The sequence below is a fragment of the Lepus europaeus genome, chromosome 10 (genome assembly GCF_033115175.1).
Source record: "Lepus europaeus isolate LE1 chromosome 10, mLepTim1.pri, whole genome shotgun sequence".
NCBI classification, from domain to species: domain Eukaryota; kingdom Metazoa; phylum Chordata; class Mammalia; order Lagomorpha; family Leporidae; genus Lepus; species Lepus europaeus.
Genome location: NC_084836.1, coordinates 3,126,485 through 3,143,432, shown reverse-complemented (window position 1 = coordinate 3,143,432; position 16,948 = coordinate 3,126,485). Strand labels below are relative to the sequence as shown.

Genomic DNA, 16,948 nt, shown 5'->3' with positions numbered 1-16,948 from the left:
GGCTGGCGGGCAGCGGGCAGGGCAGGCCCCGCTCCTCCGGGGCCGGGTTCTTGGCAGCCGTGCCCAGCCGTTGCTGGTGTGGAATTCCCGGCATTCCTGGTCGGGCGCATGGCATTGGAATCTTACCTGCTTTGTCTCTGGCATCAGCTGGCAAGCGGTCACGTGGCCGTGTGCGTGAGACCAGAGCCGGGGACCAGAGGCCTCCTGGGCTGCTTCCTCCTCGCTCGCTCTACCCCCCCACCCCCACCCCGCCCCTGCTCCGGCATGGCAATCTCCGAGCAGGCGCAAAGCAGCCTTAAATAAAAGCGAATCCGGGCAGCCCGGGAGCTGCCTGCCCGAGGCTGGGGCGGGCCTGAGCAGCCTGCCTGGACTTAGGCGCCGTGGACGGAGAGAGGCCCTAACACACTCTGGTCGCCAAGGAGTCAGGGCCGGGGCGTGGACCTCCTCGGGCGCAGGCCCAGGTGGCGGTCGCTCCATGCCGTCCCCTGTGGCCGAAGCTGGCCCTGGGTGCCCCGGACATGGGTGGAGGGGGTGGCATTGCCTCCTGGAGAGCCCCTTCCCACACTTCCAGGCTTAGAACAGGGCTTCGATCCTGGGGTGAGCCAGGCTGAAGGTGAGGGACATCCGACAGACCTCCAGGGCAGTGGCCGCCTCTCCCCAGGCTGGGGCAGTGGCTAGCTTTGGTGAAGCTGTAGGCTTATGAGGGACAGGGGCAGGGCCGAGGTGCCTGGACTCCATGCTGGCCTTCTGTCTGCCACAGCTGTCGGCTGCCTCCTGGCTGCTGCTGTGCCCGCTCCCCCTTGCTTTCCATCCTGCCACACAGCAGCCCTGAGTGGCAGGAACCGCGTTCTCTCTTCTCTGTGTGACCAGGGAAACTGAGGCTGGGGGAGGTTATGCGCGGCTTTGCCCAGGGCACTTGGCTGGCTACACGCGGGTTCAGTCCTGTGGCTGGGCTGCCCGCCATGACACCAGCAGTCTTCTTGGGCGTTAGAACAGGGTCACCCCAAGAACTCCAGGGAGTGCTGGGGTGTGGGGGCTCCCTCGCCCCCAACAGGGAAGCAGCCGGGTACTGGCCGCTGGTTTGCCCGACGTGGGAACAATGCGGCCTCTATGCTGGAGAGAGCGGGGCCGGGAGTCCCAGCCCCTCGGAGGGCCTGGGCAGGCGGGCGGCTGCAACATGGCGCCGGGGCTGCCCGCCCGTCGGCAGGGCCTGCTGGCGCCTGGGCCGGCCGCTCCCGGCGCCCTCTTGGGCTGGCGCTGAGTGGCCAGGCGCTCGGGCGTCCTCCTCCTCCTCCTCCCCCTCCTCTCATTCGGCCAGCCCCCTCCTTTTTTGGTGGTGGGTTCGGGGGCCCGGCCCACCCGCCTCTGCCACGTCTGCCACCCTCCCGGCACCCACGAGCATCTTTCAAAAACTCCCGGTGGGCGGGGCCGAGCCGCAGCGGCTGCTCTGGCCCCCTCCCCGGGCTGCCAGTGCCAGATGAGAGCTGCAGACAAAAGTAGCATTTTCCTCGTCCTCCGGGCGGGCAGCGGGGCCTTCCCCCAGCGCCACCTGCTCCTGGCAGTCCTGCCCAAGGGGGCCGGGGTGCCCGAGGCCTGGGCGGGGACCGAGGCACCGATGGACGGCAGGCGGTCAGAGCCCAGGAGGCGTGAGGGCCTGCTGGCTGGGGGCTGGCACCCAGGGCTGGCTGCGGCCGGTGGAACCTGCCCTCCTCTCCCACCAGAGTGGCCGGCTGGGCCAGGGGACGTGCCTCTGGCTTCCTGGCTTTAGAGAAAGCCCCTCTGTCCTCCGTCGCCCCCGGTAAGTGCCCTCCTTCCCTCTCCGCGCTGCCATCTTGTGCCCGGTGTGCCTGTGCGTCTCCTGCTCTCATTGGCTACCCCAAACTCAAAATTCTATTTCAGGACCCCCCCACCCCCCACGCACATCTTGAGTGAAATGAACCCTGCCAAAAACTGCAGGGAACATGCAGACGCCAAGCCCATTTATTTTTAAAACCCAAAGCTACAGGCTTTAGAAATCACAATAAAAATGAATGTTTATTATTTCGCAGTAGCCGTGTGCTCAGTTAGAGTCTGAACGAATGCTCCGGGCAGCATCAGTAGCCGTGGGCCGTCTTCCTTGCCCACTCGTGTGGGTGGATCGTGGAGGTCCTGCGGTGGCTGTTATTGTAATTTTGGCGGCCTCACGGGTGGCAAGCGGGCAAATGCCGGGATTGTCCCCGGCTCTTCCCGGCAGACCGGCGGGCGCAGGGAAGCAGGACCTAGCATCTGAAGACAGAGGCCCTTTTATTTTGTTCGGCATGTTTCATGCTGCTGTTTCCACAATTTAGGGGTCTAGTTCTTTCTCACTTTTATTTTATTTTTTGAAAGAAAAAAAAAAAGGAATGGAAGCTCTTTTAGACTCTCAGCTCCGTGTGGGGAAAAATCTTTTTCGTTGGTTTAAGCTTTGCATTTCGAGCACTTTAGTAAGCTTGGGGGGTTCTACCCACTGGGGCTGTGCGTGGGGTACACGTGGGCGCTGGCCGCTACTCAGGCTCTTGGGAGGCTCTGAAGGGTCCCAGGAGCTGCCCGTGCCCCCCCCCCCCCCCTTCCCATCCTGGTTTCCCACCTACAGAGCTGTCAGCCGTGACACGCAGGCCTCCCGGGCTGGAAACCCCCGCTCGCCGCCGTCTGTGAGCTGGGCTCGCAGCTGCCTGGGTCTCCCTCTGAGTCCTTGGCCTGCCGAATTGCCGAGGTTTCCACGGAAAGGTGTGTTCCACGGAGCCCGGCCGCAGAGAGCCCCGCCGCCGCCTGGCCTCCCAGGTTTGGGGTCTTGATGGATGGGAGACGGAAAACCAGGCCCTGAAAGTTCTAAATTGCACTAGGAGGAACGTTCCCATGTAAATGCATCTTTGTTTTCCGGCTCAGCTATGTGTGCAGGCCTCGGTGTGAGCAGCCGGCCGGGGCCGCCGCGCCGCACGGGGGCACGGAGCTGTGCTCGCACGCGGAGAACCGGCGGCTGCTTTTGTTCTGAGATTAGACCGCAGTCGATAGGGAGGATTTGGGGCCGCAGACAGAGGCACGGGCGGCCGGGATGATTACAACGTCGCCGTGGTTATGACAGCCACACTGCTGCCGCTGCAGGCTCAGGCCCAGGCCGCCTTCCGCCCAGACGTGCAGCCGGCACCCAGTGACGCGCTGGTGGCAAAACAAAAGTAATGGGGAGAAGCAGAGTCCGGCACGTGGCGCCAGCAGGACTCGGGGCGGAGGAGAGGGGCGTTCAGCGTTTTTAAAAAAGAATTTGTATTTTTAATAGCTGCCCTCTTTCCTCTTTTTTTTTTTTTTTTGGTGTGTGTATAATTAATGGAGGTAAGACCTTTAATCCTAAACTCTGCTGGAATGAGTACACGGTAAAATTTCCTTATTATGGATAAGATAAGTCGCAGAAAAATCAATTAATTTGTGTAAAGGACCACTTTCCTTCTAGATAATATTTTTGCACTGCGATGCAGTGGATCTAAAGCTTTGGATGTCTGTGGCGGACGCTGTGTACGCCTCCCACGCCTGGGAGAGTCGCGGGTGATCCCCTGTCATCTTCTTTTTTTATTTATTTTTTTTAAACTTGGACAAGCACTTGGCCCCCCAGATCAGTGCAGTGCCGTGGGATATTTTGCTTTCTGTTTTTTAAGTCAGGCAGCGACTCAGTCATTCTCCATGGCAGCAGCGCTCCTCAGCAGTATTTTTTTTTTTAAGAAAGTACCCCGCAAAGCACTTTCACATCTTCGCTTCTATATAAATTCCACTATAGCCTGAAATTATACATTCTCACAGCACAGATGGGCTGGTCTGTCATTACCAGTGCCGCGTGCTTGTTGGAACACACAGCATATTTCAATTGTGGAGTCGACAATTTCGAAGAACTGGGGTCACAATAAACAAGTTGCATTTGTGTAGGGAAACAGATTCAGTCGGTGGCCGGCTCAGCCCCGAAACGTTCTGTGGGGATGAGCCCACCTTCGTTAAATTGTAATTTGATTTTTGGCCTTCTCTGTTAAGACGGCGAGGGCCTGAAATGTCTCCATGAGCGGCTGGTTTTTTTCCTTCTTGTTTGGCCGCACGGATAGTGGAGCAGAGATGGGCTCAGACTTCGCGGGGGTGGGACTTTCAGCCGTGAACTGTCTTCCTGTTCTCTTAGGGGAGATGTTAAATCTGCAGCGCTTCTGTGTTGATGTCCGTGTAGCAGTCTTGAGGCCTTTATGAAAATTCAGATGATAAAATTTCGGATGGTCAGATGGTCCATTTAAACCGCCCCCCCCCCAAAAAAAAACAAAAAACAAAAAACCAGCAGGCAGCAGGTACATACAGGAGCTGTAAAATTATCTCCCAAGATAACAGAGTGCCGGATTTATTGGTGTGGATCAACACGCTGTGGGCAGAGCCGTTTTACAGCCACAATAATTGGACAATGATGATAACTGTTTATTCTGCGAATTTGCTCGTCTGATGACGTCGCCAGCCCCGCACCTGATGTTTGCAGCGTGTGCGTCTCGTGCTCAATTCTGGATCCCGGTGCTGCCGCTTCCCGGCCACAGAGGCTGCCTCCATGCCGCCGTGGCCGGCAACAACTGCAAGCGGGAGCCCCGCACCCATGCGTTGCTGGCAAAGCTCGTGGTGGCGTCCTTGAGAGCGAGCACCTGGTGGCCGAGGTGTCAGTGAGCCGCGGGGATGCTGGGCGGGCGGCACTGGGCTTGTGAGCAGCTCTTCTGTGGCCGAGTGTAACTGCTCCCCGCTGCCGGCTTTGGCCTGGGAGCCCCACCATGGGCCTGGGTGCCAGGTGCTGGGCACTGTGATGGCAGCGAGAGAGCCTCTGCCCAACGCCGCGGGCGGCTACTTGGAGGAGCAGGCGCTCTCCTGGCTGTGCCGAGCGAGGACACTGCCCCTCTCTGCGAGTGGGGACCAGGTGCAAACACTGGGAAGCTGGGTTCCTGGCCTCCCCCAGCACGCCTGCAGGGTGGGGGGTCACCCTCCTTTCCACAAGGGACAGCAGTGACCTGAGAGGCCAAGGGGCTCCCCGAAGTCCACCCAGCCGTAGCGTTGACGGGAGTGGTGCCATAGTGCACACCTGGCCACGTGGATGGGCATGGTGTGAGTGTGTGTGCAGGAAATGCGTACATTGGCCAGCCCAGGTGCCCCAGGTAGGCACAGGGTACCAGGGACGCAGGCTCATGTGTGAGTGGAGCTGGCCCTTGTCACGGCTGCCACGCGGCCCTGGAAACCTTGAGTGATCCCCAGGGTGCCCCCAGGCTAGAGCAGGAGTGGGTGGACAGGCCACGCAGGTGCACGCCTCCCTGCAGGTGCACGCCGGGCCCTGGCCAGGCTCGCTGCCGTCTCCTAGTGCCGACAGAAGGTTCTGGGTGCCGGCCATTTGCAGACTGGGAGGAGTAGGAATGAGCCTCCAGGCCCGGGACAGGAAATGGCGGCGCAGGCAGGCCCAGAGCGGGATCCAGGAAGGCGGGCCGAGGGAGGGAGCGGCCCGGAAGCCCTGCTGTGGGCCGGTCAGCGTGCGTGGGCCTCTTCCGAGAAGCAGCCACGAGGCCGGGCTTTCCCTCAGGTCTGTGGGCACAGCTGTGGGCTGGGACCTGGGGGGTTTGGTGAAGCCCAGAGGTCCAGCACGCCTGGAGGAAGCCGTCCGCCCCGCCGGGCCACGGTTCTCTGTAAGCTGCGGTTTCAACCTGGGCCTTGGGAGGTCCTGGCCTGGGTGAGCCCCGTTGGTTGGTTTTTTTCCTTCACTGGGCCTGTACTCTTGGGGGGAGCTGCTGCCCACCCCAGCCTCAGTTTCCCCATCTGGAAAAGGCAAGGTCAGCTTTGCCCAGGGTCCCTCCTGGGACTGGATATGACTGTGTCTCCCAGCACTCCGCCAGACGCTGGGGTGGCGTCCGGGTGGGTGGGCCTTGGGTGAGGGTCCCCGGCCCCTGACCACGTGACCCTCTGGGCTTCTGAGCTTGGGGCAGACCACAGAAGGGGTCAGCCGGGGTGGGGAGCGGGGTGCTTGGGAGGCAGCCAGGCTGCCCCAGTTTGCAAGGAAACCTCTGGCCCAGTTTCCCGGGCTCCTGGCCCTGCCCCAGGATTCCTGGGGTGGGTGTGCCCATGCTTCCGGCCCGGGCCTGGGTAGAGGGATCCGGGGATCCCGCTGTCCCCACCCTGCCCGGGTGTCTTCACTGTGCTGCTGCTGTTGACTCCCGGAGACCCGGGCCCACGCTGAGGATGCAGGTGAGTGGCCCACTCCTCCCAGCCCTCCCAACCCGAGCCCCCGCTCCTCCCACCCCACCCCGGCCCAGGTGACCCTGCGGTGGTCGCTCCTGGAAGTCTGTGTCCCCTGCTCACGTCTTCGTGGCTGCACGTGCGCACGTCGTAAGCCACTCAGCGCCAGCACCTGCTGGGTCTCTGCATGGAGGGTTGAACCCCAAGGGTCTCAGGCCTCAGTCCTGGCCACTCCAGCCCCAGCCTGAGATGGAGTCACACCCAGATGGCTGCTCGCTGTGCTACTGGGCATCTACAGGCGGACACTTCTAGGGCCAAGCAGGCCACCACCACCCCTTGGTGGCCACAGCCTCAGCCAAGGGCTGTGGCAGGAAAGGCGTGGCTGCCAGGGGAGGGGTAGCAGAACCAGCTGGACAGGCCCGGTTGGGGGCCCCTGGGGCCTGAAATCCCTTGCTGGGCTCCCTAGGGCCAGCCAGACATTGCGAGCGAGACTCGGCTCCTGGGGTCTGGGACCCCTTCTCTGTGGAGCCCCCGCTAAGCGCCAGAGCCTGGGTGAGGTTCTGGGAGTTCATGGCTAATTTTCTATTCCATGCCTGTATCCGGCGGGAGTGCCGACAGGCACCGCTGAGGCCCATGCCGTGGCGGCCACGGCTCAGAGGCTGAGCAAGTGCCCCTGTGCCACGGCCACCCACGGCCCATCCCTGTGAGGTCCCTCTGGCCTGGGGCTCGCCTGCCCTGAGTGAGAGCAGGAGTTGTTCTGGGCAGGCATCGCGCTGGCTCGGGGGTGCCACGCAAGTCTCTGGCGCCTGGAGCCTGCTGGTTTGGGCCATGGAGGCTCCGGGCACCCAACAGACTCATGGGCTCCACGCCTTTGGGATGGGGTTGTGTGGCAGTGGCAGCTGGAGGTGGGAAGGGAGGGGCTCTCGCTCTGTGCAGCTGTGAGGGAGAGGCCTGGACAGGCTCTGTGACCAGCTCTGTGTGGCTGGGGGGGGCCGTGTCAGGACAGGGGGCAGGAACGTCTTCCGTGGGACCCCGCCACCGCTCTGGGTGGTGCACGCTGTCCCCTAGTCCCTTGTGTGGCAGAGACTGGGCTCACCTCATCCTCCAGGGCACCGCCCTGCAGAGAGGTTGCGGGGCCCGGATGTGGCCGTCCAGTGGCAGAGCACGGGGGACGCCAGGCTGGCAGGGGAGAGCCTTGGCCGTGACCCGTGGTTTGTCCCCAGCTCCCAGGCAAGATGGCCTCACTGTGAGACAGTCTTGGTATCATTGGCAGGTGTGGGCACCCTTGGAAAGGCAGCACTGGGTGGGCAGCACGCTGAGGGACCGCTGGGCAAGGAACAAGCAGGCCGTCAGCTTGGAGCATCTGAGAAATCCAGGAGGTCCCCTGGAGGTGGTGGCCCTGCAGCCCTGGGCTCTTTCCAAAGCCGACTGCCAGGGCCATGGCCGTGGGGCTCCGAGTCCAGCCCTGGGGCCTGCCACGTCCCAGGCGCCACCCCACGCCAGCCCTGGAGCCTGCCACGTCCCAGGCGCCACCCCACGCCAGCCCTGTTCCGAGCACATCTGCTACAGCAGCCCCGCCAGAGCTCCGCCTCTGTCCCCGTCCCCATGGAAACCTGGCTGGGGGGGGCTCCTGCTGCGTTTGTCCCCCAGTCTGGCTTCCGGTAGAGCCAGCCTGCTTTCCCTGGCCCTGCCCCTGAAGTCCATGGCTCCCCCCCGGGGGTCTCTTCCCACATTTGCTGGGCGTCCGTCGGTCTCTTTGGGAGCCCGGGTTTGCCGTCCTCGTGACCAGTCTCCACCCTGCTGTGGCTGCCCTTGGCCTTGGCCTGGCGTCCTGGACTGAGCCCTGGATCTGGGTCGGGGCCTCTCAGGCCTTAAATAAGCCCCTTCCTGTCTCGGAGCCTCAGTTTACCCGTCGGTACCAGGGGAGGTGATGCTGTTTTTTGCAGTGCCAAAAACGAAAGAGAAAGAGAATGAAGGCACAGCAGCGCCAGTGCCTCTGGGCTCTCAGGGCTGGGACGGTTGTTTATTTTTAGTGTTTTTTTTTTTTTTTTTTTTTTTTAAGGGACAGAGTCTTGAGATTTGACTGGAGATAGAGGCTGAGAGCCAGCCTGGGGCCACGGACGCTCAGCACTTAAGACCTGGCTCAGCCGAGAGCCCTGGCACCAGTGACCTGGCCATGAGCACTGCGTGGAGGCGGAGTGGACAGTGAGAGAGAGAGACAGAGAGAAAGGTCTTCCTTTTGCCGTTGGTTCACCCTCCAATGGCCGCCGTGGCCGGTGCACTGCGCTGATCCGAAGCCAGGAGCCAGGTGCTTCTCCTGGTCTCCCATGGGGTGCAGGGCCCAAGCACTTGGGCCATCCTCCACTGCCCTCCCGGGCCATAGCAGAGAGCTGACCTGGAAGAGGGGCAACCGGGACAGAATCCGGCGCCCCGACCGGGACTAGAACCCGGTGTGCTGGTGCCGCTAGGTGGATTAGCCTGTTGAGCCACGGCGCTGGCCGAGACCCAGCTTTCAAAAGAGCAAAAGCCCCAGCCGCTCATCCCCAGGGAGACGGGGAAGCCGCTGGGTGCATGCAGCTCGCCTGCCCAAGGCTGGTCCCCCTGTGGCCACCGGCAGCATGGAGGTCCCAGCCCAGCCATGTCTCTGGAGCTGGTGGAGGTGGGAAGCTCCCCGGGAGATGGGGTCGGTGGTGCTGGCCCTGGCTGGTCCCGTCACTGGCACTGGCTCTTCTGAACCCGCAGCAGGGTCGCGTTCCCTGCAGCAGAGCCTCGGGGCAGGGGGGCCGCCTGCTTGAACCCTGCTCTGTGGGGTGGTACCTTGACCTCCAGCGCTGGCCGTGAGCGAGGCAGTGACAGGCAGACCCTGCCCAGCCACACCTGCATAGCTGCTGGAGGCTCCAGGTGCTGCACTCGGGGTGCCGGGGGCTGGGGTCTACCCCTCTGCCCATTCCCGCTCTGTGCCAGGCCCCCGGGCTCACTAACCCATCCTGGGGTAGGAGTGACCCTTGGGCTGGGCACTGGCACTGTGTCTCAGGAAAAGGAGGCCGCAGCGGGCATCCTGCAGAGCAGTGGGCTGCAGCCTCACCCGGGCTGGGGTGGGAATCGGGGGGCCTGGGGTGACACAGGGTGTGAAGGGACCTGGGGGTGAGGCGGCGTGATCGTGGTGGCCCCCCTCTCCTCCTCGCAGTCTCTGCACCCTGGGGACCCGAGGTGGCAGAAGCAGGGTGGCCAGTGGTGCTGCCCGGCCCCCAGCTCCACCTTGTCTCCTGGGCAGGAGGCGGCGCGGTGAGGGGCCAGGATCTGACGCCCGTTGACTTGGGGTGGCTGCACAGAGCCCCAGCCTGCTGCCAGCCCTGTCTCAGAGGCGAGGAGCCGGGCTCCGGAAGGCTTAGCCGCTGACCTAAAGCTGGGCCTTCTCCTCTGCCCCCAGGGGTGTCCGGAGCAGGGCTGGGGCGGCGGTGGTCACGGAGCAGGCTGCTGTCTCGGTAGACAGGGAACGCCGTGGTGCCAACGGGCAGGGCCCCGTGGTGCACAGCAGCGTGTTCTGTTAAGTTAACCTGACACTTTCGGTTTGCACATCTCCTGCATGGCCCAGGGTCCTCTTCCTCCAGGCAGCCCTCACAGACTGCGGGGTCTCCTGCCTGTCCTCCTCGCAGTGAGTGGTTCCTGCCAGCCCAGCCCCTCTCTCGGTTCCATCACAGGCATGGAAGCCCTCGTCTTGCCGTGGTGCCCGTCGCGGGGTCTGGGACCCCCAGCCCCCGGGCCCCGGCTCACTCTGGCCCTCATCCGCCGCACGGCTTGTGATGTTAGTGAGCCCGGGGGGAGCTGAGGGGACAGACTTGGCACCCAGGCTCTGGTGTCTCCTGTGGGGGCCGGAGGAGAGGGTGGTGCACAAAGCTGGGGACGCTGGCCTGGTGCCTGCGACACATGGGGGAGTCTGGAAGCTCGGCCCTTCCTCTTGGGGTGGACACTGGGTTAAGTGGCCGTGACGACGAGGCCTGGTGGCTACTCGTGGGCTGTTGCGCGTGACGTGCTGGGGTCGTTGGGTGTGGGGACCCCCGGAAGCACGTCTCACCAGGAGCTGGGTGTAGCACAGTGTCCTGGGTGCTTGTTGCTGGTTTTCTTTTTTTCTCCATTTCCCAAAATCTTGCAGTGGAACAGAAATCAGAAAACAACCCATCTGGCCCGAGGGGAATTGAGCTGCCCGGGTCACCCCATCTGTCCTCCCCCAGGCCCCAGAGCTGCTCCCTGAGTGGCCAGGGGCCGCCCATCGGTGCCTGTTCTGGCCACTGCAAAGGTGCAGAGGCCCTCGGGGGGTGCCCCGGAGCGCATGGAGACTGCATCCTCCACACCCAGTGCGGCTGCTGACCGTGGTGCCGCCGCTGCCCGAGGCCCAGCCCACCCTGGTTGCGTGCACATCTAGAATGTTCCGAGTGCGCTGTCTGGAAACGGGACTCCTTTCCTCACTGCTTTGTGACCAGACCTTGTTCTCCTGCTGTTGCAGATGCCGACGTGGCTCGGGACAGCGCCGGCCCAGCAGCGAGCTCCGGGTGGCTGTGTGGACGGCTGTGCGTGGGGCTTTTCTGGAAGCAACGTGGTAACTCGCAGGATGTTGGTGGCTGCCTTGCGGGAGGTCCTTCTGTGAGTGCTGGGTGCTTCCTGCTTTACCCCTGCCGTCAGGTTCACCCAGCAGGTGCCCGTGGCCCCTGTTAAGATCTGAGGCTGTGGCCGGCGCCGCGGCTTACTAGGCTAATCCTCCACCTGCGGTGCCGGCACACCGGGTTCTAGTCCCGGTCGGGGCACCGGATTCTGTCCCGGTTGCCCCTCTTCCAGCCCAGCTCTCTGCTGTGGCCCAGGAGTGCAGTGGAGGATGGCCGGGTCCTTGGACCCTGCACCCCATGGGAGACCAGGAGAAGCACCTGGCTCCTGGCTTCGGATCAGCGCGGTGCGCCGGCCGCAGCGACCATTGGAGGGCGAACCAATGGTAAAGGAAGACCTTTCTCTCTCTCTCTCTCTCACTGTCCACTTTACCTGTCAAAAAAAAAAAAAAAAAAAAAAAGAGGCCAAGGTTCCCGACAGCCTCTGCTTTCACAGGTGTGACGGCTCTGCCACTCGATGTCAGCACACCAGCCGCCATGGCCCAGTGGAACCACTGTGGTGGAAGCGCCGAGTGGCGGGTGCACCTGCCCCGTTTGTAGATGAGGAGACGGAGGCCCGGAAGGGTTCAGGGACTTGTCCACCAGAGCTGGGCACCAGCGGCCCCTCTGGGGCCCCTGCAGATGCACCCTGGGTGCTCGTGGGCAGGGTCAGGGAGGACCCAGGATTGGCCCTGCCAGGGCCTCTGGCCCAGCCCCGTGCTCTCCAGGCAGAGTCGGCACAGCCTCCATGGGCCTCGAGCCACCAAGATGGCCCAGGTGGGGTGACCATGCCCAGGGATGCTGGCTTCAAGGGGGCGGCTTGGGGAGGCTCCCGTGGGCCCTGTCACATCTCAAAGGCTCTGTGTCTGAGGGATACAGTGAGGCCCCCAGAGCCAGCATCCCCGTGCCTGCCATGGATGTGGCTGGGGGAGAAGCCCCGCCACGTTCCCCCCCCCCACACTGCTGGGGCCCGCGTGTCCAGCTCAGCCTCTCGCCCACTCTGGCCTGCATGCCTGGTTTCCAACATCAGTTAGATGATCGATGCAGGCTGCTGACAGAAGAGGGGGCCGCACTGCTGGGGCTGTGGGAGCTGGGATGTGCTGTCCCCAGCAGTGCCCCCAGGTGCTTGGGCAGTGGGCCCTCTGCCACCCACCCCAGCCAGGCTGACTGTCCCAGGCAGGCCCCCAAGCTGCTGCTCCGCTGGCTGCAGGGGAGGGCCTGGGTGATGCTCCGGGCCCGGGGTGGCTGGTGAGGGGCCGCATGGGCTTCCCCAACCAGAGTGCCGGGGGTGCCTGCAGGCCGCAGCCGGCCGACCCCGCAGGGCCCTCAGGTAGGGGTGGCAGCGGCGAGGAGGGAGTGTGGCCATCCAAGGTGAGGGCCACGAGGGGCCCCCCCCACACCTGGTCCCTGTCCTGTAAGTCAGGGCGGCAACCCGCCGGAGACCAGGAGGCCCGAGGAGGGGCAGTGGCCAGGCCGGGGCCGACCTCGGCTCCATCAGCTCCGGCTTCTCTGGGGCCACTTGTGGCCCTCTGGATGCAGACGTGGGTGCTGGGGCCGCCGGCAGGGTCCTCCAGCCCCTGGGGCCCCACGAGTGCTAAGGGAGGCTGGGGGTACAGCTGAGAGGAGAGCGGTACCCCCTGATTGGTGGTGGCCAGGGTGACCCTTAATTAGGGGGGAGTTGCCCCTGATCCTCCAGTCACGGGGTCTGGGCAGTGTGCAGGGTGGGAAGGGAAGGAGCGACCTTGGCGTTGCGGGAGCCGAGTGTCGGCTCCCAGTCCTGGTGTCCTTGTGGGCTCAGTCCTGGCTCGCCCCGACCGCTCTACTCACCACTTGGGAAAAACCCGTTTGCACCTTTGAAGGCCTGGATAGCGGATGCTGCTCCAAGAGCAGGGTGGGGCAGCGCGTCCCTTTATCCTGGGTGCCAGAGACACAGGCCAGAGTCGGGGGGGGGAGGTCAGTGCAGACCTCTGGCAGCCAAGGCCAGGGCCTCCCGCCTGCTGCGAGAGCCGGGGAGGCCCCCAACCCTGGAGGGCTCCCTGTAATGGAAGGTTTTCCGTAGCGGAGCTGGCCCCTGGGAGGCGAGGCAGGCCTGGAGCAGGGGACGCTCCTGTGACAGTGACCCAGCTCTGCCAGGGCGGGCGGCTGGAGGAGCCCAGTCGCCCCTTCCTTTCCAGGCCCTGGACGTTGGGCGGGGCTGGGCTGGGCGGGGTCTGTGAGGGGAAGTCAGGGGGGCCACAGTCAGTTTTCAGATGGAATTCTTCCCCGCTGGGCTCCCGGGCGGGTCAGGTGGAGGGAGGGGACCCCGAGCCGCTGGAGCTGCCCAGCTGACTCCTCTGTCCCTGTGTCTTGCAGGAGGCGGCCGTGACCAGCGCACCCCTGAGCCGGTGGGAGTCTGGCGTGCACTTGGAGCCCCGTCCCCAGGACCTCAGAGCCCAGGTAGCTGCGTCCTTGCCCTGGGCTGGGGGTGAGATGGGGCCCGCTGGGGTCAGAAGTGGCCTGGGAGCAGACAGCTTTGCAGAGAAAGGGACCTCGACAGCAGGCTGCCCTGTCCAGTCTCCGAGGGTGCACGCGCTCCTGGCAAGTCCCCGGCTGGCTGCGTGCTGGTGTCACCCCAGCCTTGCCCACCTGCCCGCAGCCCGGCAGGGCCCTGCCTCCCCTCCTGGAAGCAGGGACAGGGACGGAGTGCCCAGGAGAGCGCAGGGAGGGCGGGGCCTTTGCAGAGGTCGCCTGTGCTGGCTCTGAGCCTGCTGCGCTATGCCAGGTGACCGGCACCCGGCCGCAGCCCCCGACTGGACAGGCTCAGCGCGCCCATCCCTGAGACGAGCAGCAGCACCTCCTGGTGGAGTCGGGGTTGCACCCGTGGCTTCAGTGAGTGGGTCCAGGGAGCCTCTGCACGCGTGAGAGGCACCCAGGAAGTGGGAGGCGTTCACACTTCCGGGGAAGCTGCCCTGGGTACTTGGCCCCACCTGGCAGCCCCTGCCTCCCCTCCCCATCTGTGTCGTGTGCATTCATTGAGTTGGAGTGCAGGTGCGCCAGCGTCACACGGACGGCCTCCGCCCCACCCCGTGCCGTGACTGGCAGCCCCAGCTCCGGGGGGCGGGGCCTTTGTTGGCAGCGGCTCTCTAGCAGCCGGAGGGTCATGGTGCCACGGGCAGCCAGGCCTGCTGTGGCTGCTTGGCCTGGGTCAGTTCCATGCCCTGGGAAGGGGGTGGAGCCAGCAAGGACAGCACGAGGGGCCGAGTGGGAAGGAGCGAGACTGACTCCTTGGGACCAATGTGTCACCCCGCGTATGACGAGTGCCGTGTGTGGCTGCCGGGCCCACATGGCTCTCTGGTGGTGTCCCCTTGCACACTGGGACAGCACCCGTGTGCAGGCCTGGCCTTGCAGCTGCTACCAGCCCCGTGGGCTCCTGAGAATGGGCACCAGGCCTGGCTGAGAGATGGGGGTCTGGCTCATCCTGACCCCCTCCCACAGAGGTGAACCTTGGTCTCACTGCAGCACAGGTGGGAAGGGAACTAAGGTGTGGGAAAGAGAGAGAGAGAGTGTGAGTTTGCACACCCTGCACATGTGGAGCAGCGTAAGGTGATACGGACGATTTAGGAAGAAAAAAAACAAACAGCTGAGAAAATTAGGGCAAAGGAAACATTGAAGGCAGGCCTTGGAGCAGCCACTCTGTCAGAGCTCCCTAGCAGCCAGAGTGAAGAGGGCAAGGCGTCCCTTGCATCAGTGACACTTGGGAAGTGATGCTGGGAGAGAGCGGACCCAAGGAGGGAAGGTGCTCCCTGCTCCTGGGTTCTCACCGGACTGAGCGTTCCTGTGCTGCTTCGCTTCGTCCTCCCCAACCCTAAACACCCAGGGCAAGAGAGGGGCTCTGAGAGTGTGGGCCCAGGACACCGCCGCCTTTCAGCCCAGTGTGTGGGGCACCAGGTCGTGTCTGCCGTGGCTCCTGGGGTGGCCGTGGGGCCAGAGTGGACGGGGTACAGACGAGGCCCGTGCACCCCTCCCCCTACTACACCTGCCCCCGGGGCTCCACACCGAGACTTGACCAGCGTCTCTCTTTCCTCCCAGGTGTCACCCCCTCTTCGTGGCCACTTCCCGGTGATGCTGGAAGCCTGAGTGACTCCACCCGCAGGTCAGCCCTTCCCTCCTGGCTCCCATCCCTTGCAGGGCATGCCTGACTCGACACACAGGTAACACGTGTGTGCACGTGCACACATAGGCACCCACGCAGGCCGCTGCAGGCTTCTTGCTCATTTGCGTGGGCTCAGCAGGGTCCACGCTGACCTTGGCTGCCACCGTCCGCCAGCCATGCCCAAAGGCCAGGGTCCATGGAGAAGTTAGGGGCTTGCCCAGGTCTCACTGGGGGCTGGGCTGGGGTCTGCCTTCACGGACTGAAGTTCCTGTGCGCGGGGCGGGGCGGCCAGGGCGGCCGGCTGGGCTGGTGGTCACGGGCTGCTGGCCACAAATGCAGATTCCCCTAGGGGCTGCCCAGCTGAAGGTGCCCCGCCTGCCCTGCCGGTGAGGGTGGCCTCGTGGCTGTGCCGTGCTGGGAACTTGCTTGGCTGTTGCCAGGCTGGGCCCCTGCTCGCGCCCTGCCCTGTGAGCCAGGCCGCGGGGCAGCCACTGCGTGATTGCAGCCTCCTGGGGAGTCAGTGGGACGTGGGGTTGGGGCAGGCCCCACCGTCACCAGGACTGGAGCAGGCCACTCCTGGGTTGCTGCGTGTGACCTGAGTGGCCGGTCTGTCCGGGCCTTTGTATCTGTTCGCAGGGCCATGGCTCAGAAGTGGGGTGTGACCCAGTCAGGACAGGGAGAAAGAACAGAGTAGAGCGCCCTGGAAACCGAGGGCGTTGCCAGAGGTGTGGCCGGGCCCAGGTGCTCGTCGGGGGACCTTGCCGAGGGGGTCCAGTTCGCGGAGCTGGTGCCTTCCCGCGGGACCCCCTCTCGCCCGCACACGGCTGTGGCACACGCAGTCCGCCCCACACGTGAGCTGCTGCTGGAAGTGAGACCCGAGGGGCAGCCTTGGCAGGCGCTTGAGCACAGGCTGTGCCATGGGCCCTTGGACCCATGTCCTGCGGGAGGCCGTGAGAGCAGGTCCCAGGAGCCTGGGTGGGCATCCCTGAGGGGCTCCCGGTCAGGCGCCGGTGCCGTGTGTGCCTGGGCCCTGGCACCGCACGCTGCCCTGGCATCTGCAGTAGGTGCCTCCCTGGGGTAGGCCACATAGCCGCGCCCTCCGGCGGTCGTGGGGCCTCATCACCCGTCCTGTCCTCCCACGGCAGGGGCTCGGCCACAGGGGGACCTGGGCCGCAGAGGGACCCGCTCACCCTGGCCTGCAGCCTGGAGGGTGGCCAGGGAGCCGAGGCCCTCTGGGACTGCAGCTTGGCCCGGCAGGGTGTGGTCCGTCACTGACTCCAAATGTCTCTGCTGGAAGCCCCCTGGGCCTAGGAGGCGCCTCCGCCTCGGCCCCCTGCCCTCCCCAGGGCACTCGCCCCAGTGCCCAGCCACGCTGGGCGGGCACAGCAGGAGCCGGGGTTGGAGGGAACCGACCCTGTGCTCCTGGGTCCCTGCTGAGAGAGGCTGCTTCAGTGCCCAGCTGGTGAGGATGTGGGGACACAGGGTCCCAAGGCTCGGGGCAGGGGTGACGGCCCAACCCCCACGGCAGAGCCACACAGAAGCCATGTGTGCTGTGCCAGGGGCCCCGTGTGCTCCTTGGCCACACACAGGGGCTTTCTCTTTGCACCTGCGGGTGCGGGGCCGTGAGCGGCTGGGGACGGGACCCTTTATTTGCCCACAAAGAGCAGACACCATGGCTGCACTTTGGTCGCATGGAGGGCCTGTGTGTGGCTGCGCTCCAGGAGGCGGGTGGCTGGCCACCCCTGGGGACCCCCCTGCTCTCTGCACCCGGACCCAGCCGCTTCTCAATGGACTCCCGCGGGTCAGGTGTTCCCTGCGTGCTGGGACCCGGGCCGAAGCCCCTCCCACAGGGACCCGTCTCTCTCACAATGCCCCCACCTGTGCAGAAGCAGGCCTATATGTGGGTGAACATGGTCTCACCGTGGTGTACGGCCCGGGGCTC

At 64.5% G+C, this 16,948-nt stretch overlaps 1 long non-coding RNA gene across 1 annotated transcript; it reads left to right on the top strand.

Moving 5' to 3' along the window:
- The first annotated feature begins 9,776 nt into the window (after positions 1 to 9,776).
- Positions 9,777 to 15,388, top strand: LOC133767502 (uncharacterized). The gene is made up of 3 exons (XR_009866889.1): positions 9,777 to 10,878; positions 13,227 to 13,310; positions 14,943 to 15,388. It is a non-coding gene; the product is annotated as an uncharacterized LOC133767502 (long non-coding RNA).
- The last annotated feature ends 1,560 nt before the right edge of the window (positions 15,389 to 16,948 follow it).